The sequence below is a fragment of the Rana temporaria genome, chromosome 3 (assembly GCF_905171775.1).
Source record: "Rana temporaria chromosome 3, aRanTem1.1, whole genome shotgun sequence".
Taxonomy (NCBI): Eukaryota; Metazoa; Chordata; class Amphibia; order Anura; family Ranidae; genus Rana; species Rana temporaria.
The window spans coordinates 205,471,764-205,486,850 of record NC_053491.1 but is presented as its reverse complement, the minus strand read 5'-3'; the positions used below and the strand labels follow the sequence as shown (position 1 = coordinate 205,486,850).

Here is a 15,087-nt window from a genome sequence, read left to right as displayed (position 1 = left end):
AGGCATGTCCCCTGTGACCCCCCAGAAAAAACCTGCTAAGAACCAAGTTCCGCAAGTTTTCCCCTCACTTACCTGCTCCATGCCGCAGGACTTTGCCAAGCAAGAGGCCCAATCTTCCCCCATCTCCATGGGGATGTCTAGACCTTCAGGCCCTGGGTTCCTATGAAGGATCCACTGTCCTGGGCCCATATAGCACTCTGGCAACAGAAACATTAGGCCCCCAAAGGTTTCTAAGTTCTGGGCCCAGGGTCCAGCTCTCTAAAAAGAAAAGCATTATGGGCTATACCCCAAGGGTTTGGGGTCCGGTTACTGACCACTTTAGCGCTGAGGCCTTTGGACAGAACCGGTTAGCTCACCTAATCCCAAGGATGCGGAGGCAAGCTAAACCATGACCAACACCTAAGACACTGGCGTAAAAACTGAGGTACTCCTCCTATAGGAGGGGGTTATATAGGGAGGGGCATTTCCTGTTTGAGATTGCCAGTGTCAACACCTGAAGGTACTCCATATAACCCATATAGTAATGAATATGCCGCTCTGTGTCCCGTGATGTACGATAAAGAAATTAGTAATACTGGTATCCGTGCAGATACTAAGCATTTGCACGAGTATTGGTACTTGTGCAAATGCTCCGATACCCGAAACCGATACTTTCAGCTGTCAGCAGGATTCCCCGACTGAAAGCGGTAATTATTGATTATTAAAGGGGTTGTAAAGGTTTTTTGTTTGTTTATTTTTTTAAATAACAGACATGTTGTACTTATCCCCTTTGTGCAAGGATTTTGCACAGATCGACCCTGATCCCCCTCTTCTGGGGACCCCCAGCGGCACTCCTGGCTCCTCCCCATATCAAGTGCCCCCCTTGGAGACCCCAATTCCAAGCGGGCACACTACCGAGTCCTGCTGCTGCATCCATTGACACAGGACTTGGTCTGGTCCCCGCGTCACTGAATTTGATTGAAAACAGCGGAAGCCAATGGCTGCTGTTGGTGCTGCCATCAGTCTATCCAATGAGGACCCGAGATAGCGGCTGGAGCTGCTGGGTTTGTTCTCGTCGCTGGAAAGATCTGGTTCCGGTAAGAAATGGGGGGCAGCTGCACTACAGAAGGTTTTTCACTTTATTGCAAAGCATACATTAAGGTGAAAAACCTTGAGGGTTTACAACCCCTTTAAGGAGCGGAGTGCTTGTGTCCTTAACAACCAATGACTCACTCAACTGTCAGTGGGGTTCAACTGTTGAAAGTTGAAGTGTAAACCAAGTCCCAGCAATTGTCAAAAAAAGAAAAAAAAAAAAAAAAGGGCAGCGGGAAATGTTTATCAACAACATGCTGAAACAGAAAGAAAAAAAAACATTGCTTCTTTTTGTATCTTTCTGTTTCTTCATCTACAGATCAAAGGGGTGAACTTTGATCTGCAGGTGAAACCACTATAAAGCAACCTGTCAAGCTAAATTCGTATTTTATGTTCCTCTGTTTTAACCCCTTATTAACCCGTAATTTATGCTAATCAACCTTTAATTAACTCCTTATTCTCCTTCTCCGTTTAATTACTACTTACCTGCTGCGTTTTATTTTTTCGTTCACTTTCATTTTATAAAACTATCAATAATAAAAAAAAAATTGTTTGCTTTGTTTAACATATATTTACATGTTTCACGTTGAAAAAAAAAAAAAAAAAAGAGAAGGATTGGTAGGCTGCAATATATTACATTAAGAAAGGATCTTCCCACATATGGCCAGGCTGAGATTTAGAGTAGCTCAACCAAAAGATTACTGGACCATTGACATTTCATTCATGTCTATGGATAAGGTGATCCCTTCTGTTTCTCCAGTGTATTAATACAAGTGGAGACATACACAAATGGTGCATTCAGGGGTAGTGTATATACAACATCGCATACTCAATCCTATCCGAATTAGCTAGAAACAGATCTGGCTCTCCAGATGGTGGAGTCCCTAAACAAAAGCTTAGCAGGCACAAATCTCCTTCTGACATTTAGCTCTGTCATTTCACAATACAGAGTAAATAGTGGTGAAAGCAGCAACCAGACTTCAACAGCCTCATCACAGCACTAAATAAACATTCTCACTTCTATGGCTTTCTGCAAGTGTGTGTGTTCAACAGACATCCCCAGAGCAACGCTCATTATGGAGAACAAATACACTGCTCAAAAAAAAGTAAGGAACCCTTTTGAATCACAACTCCTGGGATATTGATCTGGTCTGTTAAGTAGCAGAGGGGGAGGGGTGTATACAGAGGGGGTCTTTAATTTCAATTAACAGCAAAACAGCTGAAACTGATTAACAACAGGTGCACTAGATGGGCAACAATGAGACGACCTCCAAAACAGGAATGTTTTTTCAGGTCGAGGTGTCTGACATTTTTTCCCTACTCATCTTTTGACTGTTTTTCACTAGTTTTGCATTTGGCTAGGATCAATGTCACTACTGGTAGCACAAGGCGATACTTGGACCTTATAAAGGTTGCACAGGCAGTCCAACTCCTCCAGGATAGCACATCAATACGTGTCATTGCCAGAAGGTTTGCCGTGTCTCCCGTCTCAAGAGCATGGAGGAGATTCCAGGAGACAGGCAATTACGCTAGGAGAGCTGGACAGAGCCGTAGAAGGTCCTTAACCCATCAGCAGGACCTGTATCTGCTCCTTTGTGCAAGGAGGAACAGGATGAGCACTGCCAGAGCCCTACAAAATGACCTCCAGCAGGCCACTGGTGTGAATGTGTCTGACCAAACAATCAGAAACAGACTTCATGGGGGTGGCCTCTAGTGTGCTCACTGCCCGACACTGTAGAGCTCGATTGGCATTTTCCATTGAACACCAGAATTGGCAGGTCCGCCACTGGTGCCCCATGCTTTTCACAGATGAGAGCAGGTTCACCCTGAGCATGTGACAGACATGAAAGGGTCTGGGGAATCCGCGGAGAACTTTATGCTGCCTGTAACATCGTTCAGCATGACTGGTTTGGTGGTGGGTCAGTGATGGTCTGGGGAGGCATATCCATGGAGGGACGCACAGACCTCTACAGGCTACACAATGGCACCCTGACTGCCATTAGGTATCGGGATAAAATCCTTGGACCCATTGTCAGACCCTACGCTGGTGCAGTGGTTCCTGGGTTCCTCCTGGTGCACGACAATGCCTGGCCTCATGTGGCGAGGCATGCATACAAGCACTTGGGGGCCATACAAACTACCGAGGACCATTTTGAGTTGTTGCAATGAAATTTCAGCAAAATTGACTAGCTTGCTGCATTTTTTTCACTTTGATTTTTGGGGTGTCTTTGAATTCAGCCCTCTGTAGGTGGATACTTTTCATTTCCATCAAATGATGTGCCACCCCTTCATTCCTAACACATTACCCATCCCATATCAGTATAGATATCCAGCATGAGATTTTTGCTTGTTGAGATCCGATATGTTTTCAAAGTGTTCCTTTTGAGCAGTGTACATCTACCCAGAGAATAGTTAGTAACCTTACAGCCTACGGGCTTTCACCCTGGCGGAGTCTCTCCACTGATCCCTGCTGAGTAGGCAGATGAAGGTCCATGCCTGCTGCGCTGATGCAGAGCTGACACAGACACAGTCCACTTTTCTGTATGGGCGTTCAGATGTAAACCGACCGCTTGTGCGTTTACGTCCGACTGTCAACTGATTCAATAGACAGAAGGGGAACAAATCCCCCCATCTGTTTTTGGTGGATAGGATCTGATCACATGTTGGCGAGTGTCAACAGACACATGTGCAGCGACATCCGCAGCTCCATAGAAGGCAATGGATAGTCTCATCAAGTCCACCTAAAAAAACTGACAGGCAGACCCCATCGTTCCAACTGTGTGAAAGGGGCCAAAAGCATACTAGGAGCAGAAAAAAAAAAAAAAAAGGAACCTCCGACAGTAACAGCGGCAGAACAAAATGCTTATAGTTAGAGTTGCACCGATATCAATATCTGTGCCTATACTAAGCATTTACAAGAGTACGCGTGCAAATGCTCCGATACTTGAAACTGATACATTTGTAGTGCGATTTGAGCCCATACATAATGAATGGGCAAAAATCGCACTGCAAAGAATCGCATGTGATTTGAATACATGTGGTTTTTCCCCCACCACTCCTGTGTGAACCCAGGCTTACCAAAGGGATTTCAGCCTCGGCTCACACAGGAGCGGTGTGAGAAACGGCATGCGATTCAGACAGGAATTGCACTGCATTCCTATTCAAATCACATGCGATTTGAGCCCATTTATTTTGTATGGGCTCAAATCGCACCGCAAACGTATTGGTTCTTGGTATCCGCAAGTACCAAAAGTATCGTACTCGTATTTGCCGATAATAAAAAAAAAAAAACGTATCGGTGCAATCCTACTCAGAAGTAACTCAAAATGCGCAAGAGTTTAGTTGTGTTTATGGGAAGTTGTGATTTCTTCCAAAACATTCCTCTCTGCTTTTTCAATTTACACTTAAAAACTCAAACGCTCCTAGCACCGCGTTTAATAGCATTTCGAAGCATATATAAGTCTCATGCACACTGCTGTGCTAAGCCCTGGTGCAATTTTTTTTTTTGCAGAAACGCAGGCATGGCAGCCCATTTAAATGAATGGGCTGCTGTGCCTGTGCAAATGCGGGTTGCACAGCCCACCCTAGTATGAACCGAGGGTTAAAGTATAACGAAAGGCCAAAAAAAATTCCAGCGCAAACCAGTGCAACGCGGTCCTGTGAACTAGCCACAGTGTAGTGGGATTGCGCTGAAATAGCTGCTCAATGCAGACCCACCGCACCTTGTGTGAATGGGCTTTTAAGGATCCATGAGGCGTTACTGACATTGTTCTTGCAGAAGGGAGGATCTGAAAACCTCCCAGAAGTGCACTTTAGGCTTCATTTCCATGGACGTTTTTACAGCCACTTTTCTGAGCGCTTTTTGCAGCTTAAAAACAGCTCTCCATGTTAGTCTATGGCCTCATGCCCACCATGACGTTTTTGAGCTGTAGATGGCTGAGCCGTTTTTAAGCTGCAAAAAAAAACAGGACCAGTGCGTTCTGAAGCTCCAGAGTAGAGCTGTAAAAACGCCAGTCATTAAAAAACGCACAAAAATTTGCAAAAACGCTACCACTGCGTTTTTGAGCTCTAGCTCTAAAAATAAAAAAAATAAAAAAAAAAAAAACATGGACAGCCGTTTTTAAGCTGTAAAAAAGGCTAAAGAAAGTCGCTGTAAAAACGTCCATGGAAATGAAGCCTTAAACTTAAATCAACATTAAACCCCCCACCCCAAAAGTATTGCATGTCAGCTTACTAAATCTTAGCTGTGATGGCTGCATTTGTTTTCCATTTGCAGATTTATGAACAGTCCTGCAAGCAGCATCTTTGGGGTGGGTTGGGAACGGTCTATTTAGCGCTCCCAAAACGCCCTGTCCATTGCAATGAATGGGTGGTGCTTCCAAAATGCCTTAAAAGCACGGCAAAACTGGACTTTTCACCATTCTTTTTTTGTTAAAAAGTGTCTGAAAAGCGGCGCAAACGCATTGCTAAAACAGCACTAAATCTGCACAAAAAAGAGCGGCGCCTTAGGGCTAACAGGCGGCGCTGCCAGTATGAAAGGGGTCTTAATGAGGTCAGTTTAACAAATTAAAGGGGTTGTAAAGGTACAATTGTTTTCCCCTAAATAGCTTCCTTTACCTCATCCTTCAATTTTGCTTTTAAATGTCCTTATTTCTTCTTTGAAATCCTCACTTCCTGTTCTTCTGTCTGTAACTACACACAGTAATGCAAGGCTTTCTCTCTGGTGTGGAATGTTGTGCTAGCCCCCTCCCTTGGACTACAGGGGAGTCAGGACGCTCTCTACGTTGCAGATAGAGAGTCCTGACTCACCTGTAGTCCAGGGGAGGGGTCAAGCGCGACACTCCACACCAGAGAGAAAGCCTTGCATTACTGTGTGGAGTTACAGACAGAAGAACAGGAAGTGAGGATTTCTCAGAAGAAATAAGGACATTTAAATGCAAAATGGAAGGATGAGGTAAATGAAAGAGGACTGCACTAAGGTAAAGGAAGCTATTTAAGGGGGGAAAAAAATTACCTTTACAACCCCTATAAAGACTAAACCTTTTTCTGACACTTGTTGCTTACAAGATAAAATCTGTATTTCTTTTCCTACAAATTTACTTGGAAACCCCAAACATACATACACATACATATATACATATTTATTGTTTGCAGAGACCCTAGAGAATAAAATGGCGGTTGTTAAAATATTATGTCACACTGTATTGCAAACGCAATTTTTTGGGAAAAAAATTCACTTAAATAAAAATAAAAATAAATTAAACAGTAAAGTTAGCCCAATTTTTATGTATAATGTGAAAGGTGATGTTACACCGCGAGAATCGTGGGAGAATTGTGATCTTTATCCTAAGCAAAAAAAAATTGTGATTCTCATTCTCTTCCTCGTTAAAATTAAGTTCTCCCATCCCCTCTGTAACGTAACAATGTGTGTCCCTGTAACTGTATTATATGTAAAAAAAAAAATGCTGATCTGTAAATGTATCCCATCGTCTCCCGGCACTCACATGACTCCTTGGCTCTCTCCTCTGCCCGGCTGACAGCTATAGTGGGTGGGGCCGAGCACTGCTGATTTCAGCCGGGGAGCAGGGATGAAGGAGAGAGCCAAGGAGTCATAAGCGCCGGGAGCCCTTCTGATATAGGTACAGATCGCCATATTTGTAATAGAATACAGGCACAGGGACACAAAAGTGGCTCGTTATTCAAAATGCTTGTTAACCGCGTTACTCGTAAATTAAAATTCCACTGTATTTGACTTCTGTACAACTGCCCTGTTGGAAAATGCCCGCCCGACCAGGGCCGCTGGCTATAGCCTGCAATGCCAATCAGTGTTACAAAGGCACAGCGGAGAGGTGTGTGAAGGGGAAATCGAGGCAGGTTTTTTTTTTTTTTAACCTGCTGGTTGGAAAAAAAAAAAAAAGAGAATCATTAATAGCAGCGGTGCTCAAACTGTGGCCTCCAGCTTTTGCGGAACTACAAATCCCATGATGCATTGCAAGGCTGACAATTACAAGCATGACTCCCACAGGCAGAGGCATGATGGGACTTGTAGTTCCACAACAGCTGGAAGCCACAGGTTGAGCACTGTTTATCTATGGGCTGCCTTAGTCATGTCCAGTTTAACCTCTTGACGATCGAGGAGTCACCAGTCATCTCTATGACCGTCGGAGTCCCAGGCGTGACGTTATGACGTCATGCCTGGTACCCGGAAGTTTTTTCACCAATTTCATGATTGTAAGCCTGGAGGAGAGATGTGGGGTCTCATTGACCCCAAATATCTCCATAAAGAGGACCTGTCACAGTGATTCCTATTACAAGGGATGTTTACATTCCTTGTTATAGAAATAAAAGTGATCAAAAAAAAAAAGGTGTAAAAATTTAAAAAAAATAAATAATTCAAAACGCCCCTGTCTCCATTATCTCGCGCGCAGAAGCGAACACACATGCAAGTCCCGCCCACATATGTAAACGCCGTTCAAACCCCACATGTGAGGTATCGTCGCGTGCGTTAGAGCGTGTGCAACAGTTCTAGCCCTAGACCTCCTCTGTAACTCGAAAATAGTAACCTGTAAAAAATGTGAAAGCGTCATCTATGGAGATTTTTAAGTACCAAAGTTTGGCGCCATTCCATGAGTGTGCGCAATTTTAAAGCTTGACATGTTAGGTATCTATTTACTCTGCGTAACATCATCTTTTACATAATACAAAAAAAATGGGCTAACTTTACTGTTTTGTTATTTTTTACTTCATGAAACCGTTTTTTTCCCCCAAAAAAAGGTGTTTGAAAAATGATTGCGCAAATACTGTGCGAGAAAAAAAGTTGCAATGACGGCCATTTTATTCCCTAGGGTGTCTGCTAAAAAATATATATATATATATATATATATATATATATATATATATATATATATATATATATATATATATATATATATATATAATGTTTGGGGGTTCCGATTAATTTTCTAGCAAAGAAATTGTGATTTTACATGAAGGAGAGAAGTGCCAAAATTGGCCCGGTGGTAAAGTGGTTACATAACAATCCCCTTCCTCCGGAACGACAGTGCTGCTGCCCAAGGGTGTTTCCACTGCTCCTCCAGAGTGGGGGCGCTCTAATACAGGAGGTGTGTTACTGGCCAGATCCCTAGGTGAAAACAGAGGGGGGGGGGGGGGACTAAAAAGTAAAACTAATGCGGCCGCCACATCTAACGATTGCCAAGCTGCAATAAATGACATTTGTGTCACTGCTAAAGAAAAAGGGAGTAGCTGAGTGTGTGGGCACAGGGGGAAAGGTGGTGTGTGGGCACAGGTGGTGGGTGGGCACAGGGGAGAAAGGTGGTGTGTGTGGGCACAGGGGAGAAAGGTGGTGTGTGTGGGCACAGGGGAGAAAGGTGGTGTGTGTGGGCACAGGGGGAAAAGCTGGTGAGTGTGGGCACAGGGGGAAAAGCTGGTGTGTGTGTTGGCACAGGGGGAAAAGCTGGTGTGTGTGTTGGCACAGGGGGAAAAGCTGGTGTGTGTGTTGGCACAGGGGGAAAAGCTGGTGTGTGTGGGCACAGGGGGAAAGGTGGAGGGTGGGCACAGGGGGGAAAGGTGGTGTGTGTGGGCACAGGGGTAAAGGTTGCATGATATATAATGAGCACTCACCTCCCTAGGAGGGATCAGCAGTGTGAGAGGGATGCTGCAGGCACACAACGGAGAGTTTACAGGTTGTGGGCTGTTCTCATACTCTGCACGCACAGCACTGGCGGCACACTCATAACTAGCTGTGTTCCATAACACCGAGCAGCATGTTGGCTTGTCTTCCCAGCGGACGGCTAAGGCTGAACAGGTGACGGACGCTCTATATACAACACTAGCCTCCCATACAGAGCTTCTCATGCAAAGCACCACAGCGCCAACACCGCGGGGAGAGCCGGGAAAGCGTTGCTAAGAAACCCCATTAAACACTGATTAGCCCCCGGAACAGGAAGACCCCGCCCACTGATACTTCCAGAAATCAAGGCTCCAGGCTCTGTACAGTGACGGCTTGGGCCGTCTATAGGTGGCGCTGTGGGGATGGAGCTACGGTCCTGACTCCTCCCAGGCACTCTCCAGAGCGCCATGGTGGGAAACATGGATGTGAGCTCATATCCGGCTGGAGGAATCGTGGAGGCGGGGCTGGCTTACCTCTCTGTCATGGCGGCTTCCACAGTTCGGAACTAATCCCATTCAAGCGGGCTGGGCTGTCATCCATCAGTGGAGTCCTCTCTGGGATATTCCTACTCCGTGATCATTGGAGGAAGGAGAGCTGTGTGGTCTTATCAGAGCAATCATTCTTTTCATAGAGGAGACAGTAAGACATCTCTCAGTCTGTCATGTGTGTCTATGGATATCTGTGTTCTGGTCTGTATGGGCATCTGATCTCTAGGTGACTGCTGGGTAGGGGCATCTACTCTCTAGGTGACTGCTGGGTAGGGGCATCTACTATCTGGGTGCCTGCTGTGTATGGGAATCTACTATCTGGGTACCTGCTGTGTATGGGAATCTACTATCTGGGTGCCTGGCATGTATGGGCATTTGCTTACAGGGTGTTTGGGCACATGCTCCAAAGACATGCTGGTAGGTTAATTGGCTACTGCCTAAATTGGCCCTAGTGTATGAATGTGAGTTAGGGACCTTAGATTGTAAGCTCCTTGAGGGTAGGGACAGATGTGAATGTACATCGTATATGTAAAGTGCTGTGTAAATTGACGGCGCTATATAAGTACCTAAATAATATGCTATCTGGGCGCCTGCTTGCCGGGCGTGTATGGGCGCCTGCTTGCCGGGCGTGTATGGGCGCCTGCTTGCCGGGCGTGTATGGGTGCCTGCTGTGTATGGATGCCTGCTCACTGCCCATGTTTGGGCATTCGCTTACTGGGCATGTATGGGCGCTTGCTCGCTGGATGCCTGCTGTGTATGAGCGCCTGCTCGCTGAGCGTGTGTGGGCATTCGCTTACATGCCACACGTATGGGCATTTGCTTACTGGGCGTGTATGGGCACCTGCTTGCTAGGCGTGTATGGGTGCCTGCTCGCTTGGCGTTTGCTCACTGGATGTCTATGTTCACTGGCTGGGTGTGTATGGGGGGCCTGCTGTGTAGGTTCGCCTGCTCACTGGATGTCTATGGGCACCTGCTTACTGGGTGTGTATGGGGGCCTGCTGTGTAGGGGTGCCTGCTCGCTGGGCGTTTGCTCACTCAATGTCTATGGGTGTGTATGGGCGTTCACTGGCTGGGCGTGTATGGGGCCATCTGTGTATGGGTGCCTGTTTGCTGGGCGTGTAGGGGCATCTGCTGTATACTGGCATCTGCTATCTGGGTGCCTGCTATGTACAGGCATCAGCCCGCTGGGCGCGTATGGGGGCTGCCCGCTGGGCGCGTATGGGGGCCTGCCTGCTGGGCTTGTAGGGGCATCTGCTGTGTACTGGTATCTGCTCACTGGATGTGTATGGACATCTGCTATTTGGGTGCCTGCTGTGTACGAGCATCTGCTCGATGTGCGTGTAGGGGCCCCCTGTCTTGCTGGGCGTGTAGGGGCCCCCTTTCTTGCTGGGCGTGTAGGGGCCCCCTTTCTTGCTGGGCGTGTAGGGGCCCCCTTTCTTGCTGGGCGTGTAGGGGCCCCCTGCTCGCTGGGCTTTTATGGAGATTTTCTGTGTACTGGCATCTGCTTTCTGGGTGCCTGTGTATAGGCATTTGCTTTCCTGTGCTCCCGCTGTGCATTTGCTTTCCTGTGCTCCCGCTGTTTATTGGCATCTGATTTTTGGGTTGTCCTGTGTGTTTGGACAACCTATTAAATGCCTGGCATGTATGGCCATCAAACTTTGGGCTTCTCTCATTGTGATCGTGTTTTATACGTTGGCTGGATCAACATAGACACATCAGATATTACTCGATCACCTTTTAAAAACAGGAATTGCTTCATTTGTCAGTGTTCATAAACAACAGTTCTGTTTGGATTCTAACTGGGGTCTTTCCATGTAAGCTTACCGCAGACCTCCTCTGACTTTTACAGACAACAGTACCTGTTGTTGTTAGTATACAGCAGGGGTCTCAGACTGGCGGCCCTCCAGCTGTTATGAAACTACAAGTCCCATGAGGCATTGCAAGGCTGACAGTTGATTTGCAGAAACATGATGGGACCCCTGGTATACAGTGTCCTCTGAATGCAGTCTACCGGGTAACATACTTGTCTTCTGCCCTGTTCCCATGATCCCCTCTGATCAGACTGGGCCAGCACTGCATTGCCTTGCCCATACGCGTTTTCCGAGCCGTTTCTTCACAGCGCATGCGCTGATGATAACATTGGCGCACTACAAGGTATCTCCTGAACGGTGCGTGTTTAGGAGATGTTTACAGTAACTATGGGTAAGTCTTATTTATAGGTTTATTGGAGGTATACATCCACTTTAAACACACATTAACCGTTTAATACCGGGCACTTTCACCCCCTTCCTGCCCAGTCCAATTTTCAAATTTCAGCGCTGTCGCACATTTGACATTTGCACGGTCATGCAACACTGTACCCATATGACATTTTTATTTTCATTTTTTTTTTATTACAAATAGAGCTTTCTTTTGGTTGATCACCTCTGGGTTTTTATTTTTTTCTAAACAAATGAAATAATGAATTTTGGGGGGGGAATAAAAAGTTTTTCATAGTTTTTGTTATAACATTTTGCAAAAAAAAATAAAAAAATAATCTTCTCCTTCACTGATGAGGCTGCACAGAAAGTTCTGTGCGGATTCTGCATTGCATGCAAATCGCACCTCGTTTATGTGAAAAAAATGAGGGTGTGTTTGTTAGACACCTCAAAATCTGTTCACAAAATGCAGTGCGATTTACAGAATCGCACCCATGCGATCTGATTCTGGTGCTGCTAAGAAAAGGGGTCCTGCACACTTTTGGTGCAATTTGAGCAAAACACAATTATGGCTCATATCACACTGATGAAGATTCGCATGTGATTTGAATAGGAATGCGGTGCGATTCTCGTGAAAAAAAATCGCATGCAGTTTCCAGCATCGCATAGTGTGAACCGAGGCTCAGAGCGCTTTAAAAAAAGCATGTCCAGATTTAAAGGAAGTGTAAATGAGCGCTTAGTAACAAGGTGAAACTAGAGTCAGAGGGTGCACGGGTTTTAACGTTTTACATGTTTAATCTATGGGTGACATGCTGCTTGTTTTCTATAGGAGGAGAAGTAGTAGTGATGATACACTCTATTATTCACACTATTATTCCCAGCACAGAAGGTAACACAATCCTGTTGCCACCAGTTAGCTGAGCTGTTTATCGACAGTCGTTCTATAAAGTCATCCCTTGCCAACGCAAACACTGCCTCGCCCCATTGACATTGCTTATTTTTCACTTGCTCTAAAACAGGGTTTGACAAATTTGCTTGGAATCTAGGAGCCAGCTAAAAAGGTTAGGGGCCAGAAAACGCACCCCGTCCCGAGGAGCTTGCGCGCAGAAGCGAACACATACGTGAGCAGCGCCCGCATATGTAAACGGTGTTCAAACCACACATGTGAGGTATCGCCGCGATTGGTAGAGCGATGGCAATAATTCTAGCCCTAGACCTCCTCTGTAACTCAAAACATGCAACCTGTAGATTTTTTTAAACGTCGCCTATGAAGATTTTAAAGGGTAAAAGTTTGTCGGCATTCCACGAGCGGACGCAATTTTGAAGCGTGACATGTTGGGTATGAATTCACTCGGCGTAACATTATCTTTCATAATATAAAAAAATGGGGATGACTTTACTGTTATCTTATTTTTTTATTAAAAAAAGTGTAATTTTTTCCCAAAAATGTGCGCTTGTAAGACCGCTGCGCAAATACGGCGTGACAAAGTATTGCAACGATCGCCAATTTAATTCTCTAGGGTGTTAGGATAAAATATATATAATGTTTGGTGGTTCCAATTAGAGGGAAGATGATGGCAGTGAAAATAGTGAAAAATGACATTAGAATTGCTGTTTAATTTGTAATGCTTAACTTGTAATACTAACGGCCACCACCGGATGGCGCCAGCTCACAAAAGGAAGAGCTGTGGACTTCACAAGGCCGCGGCCTCAATTACCGCACATCACGGGCCCCCCGCGATCGAGTGGCGGGGAGGTGAATCTGAATGATTTTCTGTGTTTAAGAGCAGGGCTCGTCAAATCCCGGTTGCCAGGTCGCCATGGCGACTAGAAATGGTGTCCTGGCGACTTGGCTTGGAAGGTAGGCAAAAACAAATAATTTTGTTCCATAGGACCAGCGCTCCGCGGACTAGGCCGAAGCCGCGGCCTCACCAAAAACATCCTGCCTGCAGCGATTTTGGGAAGGGGGCAGCAAACAAGCCTGCCCATCTCACTCGCACTTAAGGCAGAGTTCCACCTAAAAGTGGAAATTCAGCTTTAAGCACTCCCCACCCCCTTACATGTCACATTTGGCATGTAATTTTTTATTTTTTTTTGGGTGGGGGGGGGGGGGCTTCGGTAGGAGTGGAACTTCCTGGCCCACTTTCTACTTCCACCTATGGGCTGCCTAGGTGACTCCCCCTTTTGCCTTAGGTGGCCCCTCCCTCTAGGCGATCTTCTGGGATACGTGACAGGTCCCAGGAGATCGCCTGCCCACTCAGAGCGTAGTGTGACTCACGCAGTCACGGCCGGGTGCCCACAATGTGAATGGAGGCGCCGGCGGGGAGGCGGGAGAGAGGAGCGACGCTCCGGGCGGCCGCATTGCTGGACTATTGAGCAGGTAAGTATCTGTTTATTAAAAGTCAGAAGCTGCACTTTTTGTAGCTGCTGACTTTTAATAAACATAAAAAGGCTGGAACTCCGCTTTAAGCCCCCACCCAAACTTTCTAAAAAAAAAAAAAGGGCCAGTTTACTATCCCTCAGACATTTGGGGGGAGGGGGGGGGCAACTAGGGCCGGTGGGAGTAGAAAAGATGGCAACATCAGTGGGGGGAAAAAAAACATGCTTCCTCTTTGGTGTCGGTGGGGGGAATTGTGCCCTTTCATTGGGGTTAATGAGGGGGATTAGGGCTCATTGTTGGTATCGATAGATAAAGTGGAGCCCTAAGGGTCGCATCTGACCCCCCGGGCTGCAGTTTTTGAGACCTCTGTGATGCAACATGTGAAGCACTTGAGTTTGCACCATTATCAATATACTTAAATTGTATACTAATATAATTTTATTTTATTTTTTTGCAGTGATGTGGTTATCTTTTGAAAGGCAAATGATGCATAAATGGCCAAACATGGCATTCTGAATCTCGAGAAACTGCAGCATTGTATTATATTCATGGTAAGAAATATTTTTTTTTTTATGACTAATATCGACACCCTTATAAGCCAATTTCCTACCGCTGTATGCAATTAAACAGGTTGGTGGTATTCTGGTGCAGCATTTTAAAATGTGCATGCACACAGTGCTTGTGATCACAGGCACAAACAATGCACAGAGCCAATCAGAGTGGCTCTGTGTTTTGTGATTGCTGTAATGGCCAATGCCCAGTACGTAGGGCAGCATTAAAGCTGACCCTGTATATAAATTGCTGGGTCTGCTTTTTATATGTGGCCCTTCTCCCCCACCTCTAGCAGAAACCTAGCCACCTGTAGGGGGGAGGAAGTTAGATTACATAATTGTATTTCTACTGACTACAACCCATAGTGCTTCGTTTAGTGTGACGTCGCCCTCCTTCCAGGGAATTCTGAGTGGCCCAGGATCTCTCTTAGAAGATTAGTCTGCACTGGGCTGCCATGTCTTCAAGCCAGGTTTGGAGTATTCAGTGGTCTGCAGGGTTGTCTTTTTTTAGATAGATTAGGTTACCTTCTGGACTAAAGAAGCTCAGGAAAGATAAATGTATTGTGACTTATTAAATAGGAAAAATATGTAACAGTAAATAATGGTTGCAAGCCAGCACTCAAGGTAAATTCATATAAAATCCCTCAAGAAATAGAACAATAAAAGCAGTGCAGCGCAACCTAAAATGTAAATATAAACCCTAATAAAT

General features: G+C 45.7%; 2 protein-coding genes across 3 annotated transcripts in view; one reads left to right on the top strand and one right to left on the bottom strand.

Moving 5' to 3' along the window:
• Positions 1-9,063, bottom strand: part of CEP290 (centrosomal protein 290) — a 245,302-nt gene extending 236,239 nt beyond the window's left edge. Inside the window, exon 1 of the mRNA XM_040344166.1 lies at positions 8,713-9,063. The gene's annotated coding sequence lies outside the window, so the exon portion shown is untranslated. The remainder of the gene's footprint in view (positions 1-8,712) is intronic.
• A 92-nt stretch (positions 9,064-9,155) lies between these two features.
• The window catches only part of TMTC3 (transmembrane O-mannosyltransferase targeting cadherins 3), a 140,795-nt gene continuing 134,863 nt past the window's right edge, over positions 9,156-15,087 (top strand). The window contains exons 1-2 of one of the 2 annotated variants that reach the window (XM_040344164.1): positions 9,156-9,400; positions 14,285-14,378. The gene's annotated coding sequence lies outside the window, so the exon portion shown is untranslated. The other variant, XM_040344165.1, reaches the window with a different exon arrangement.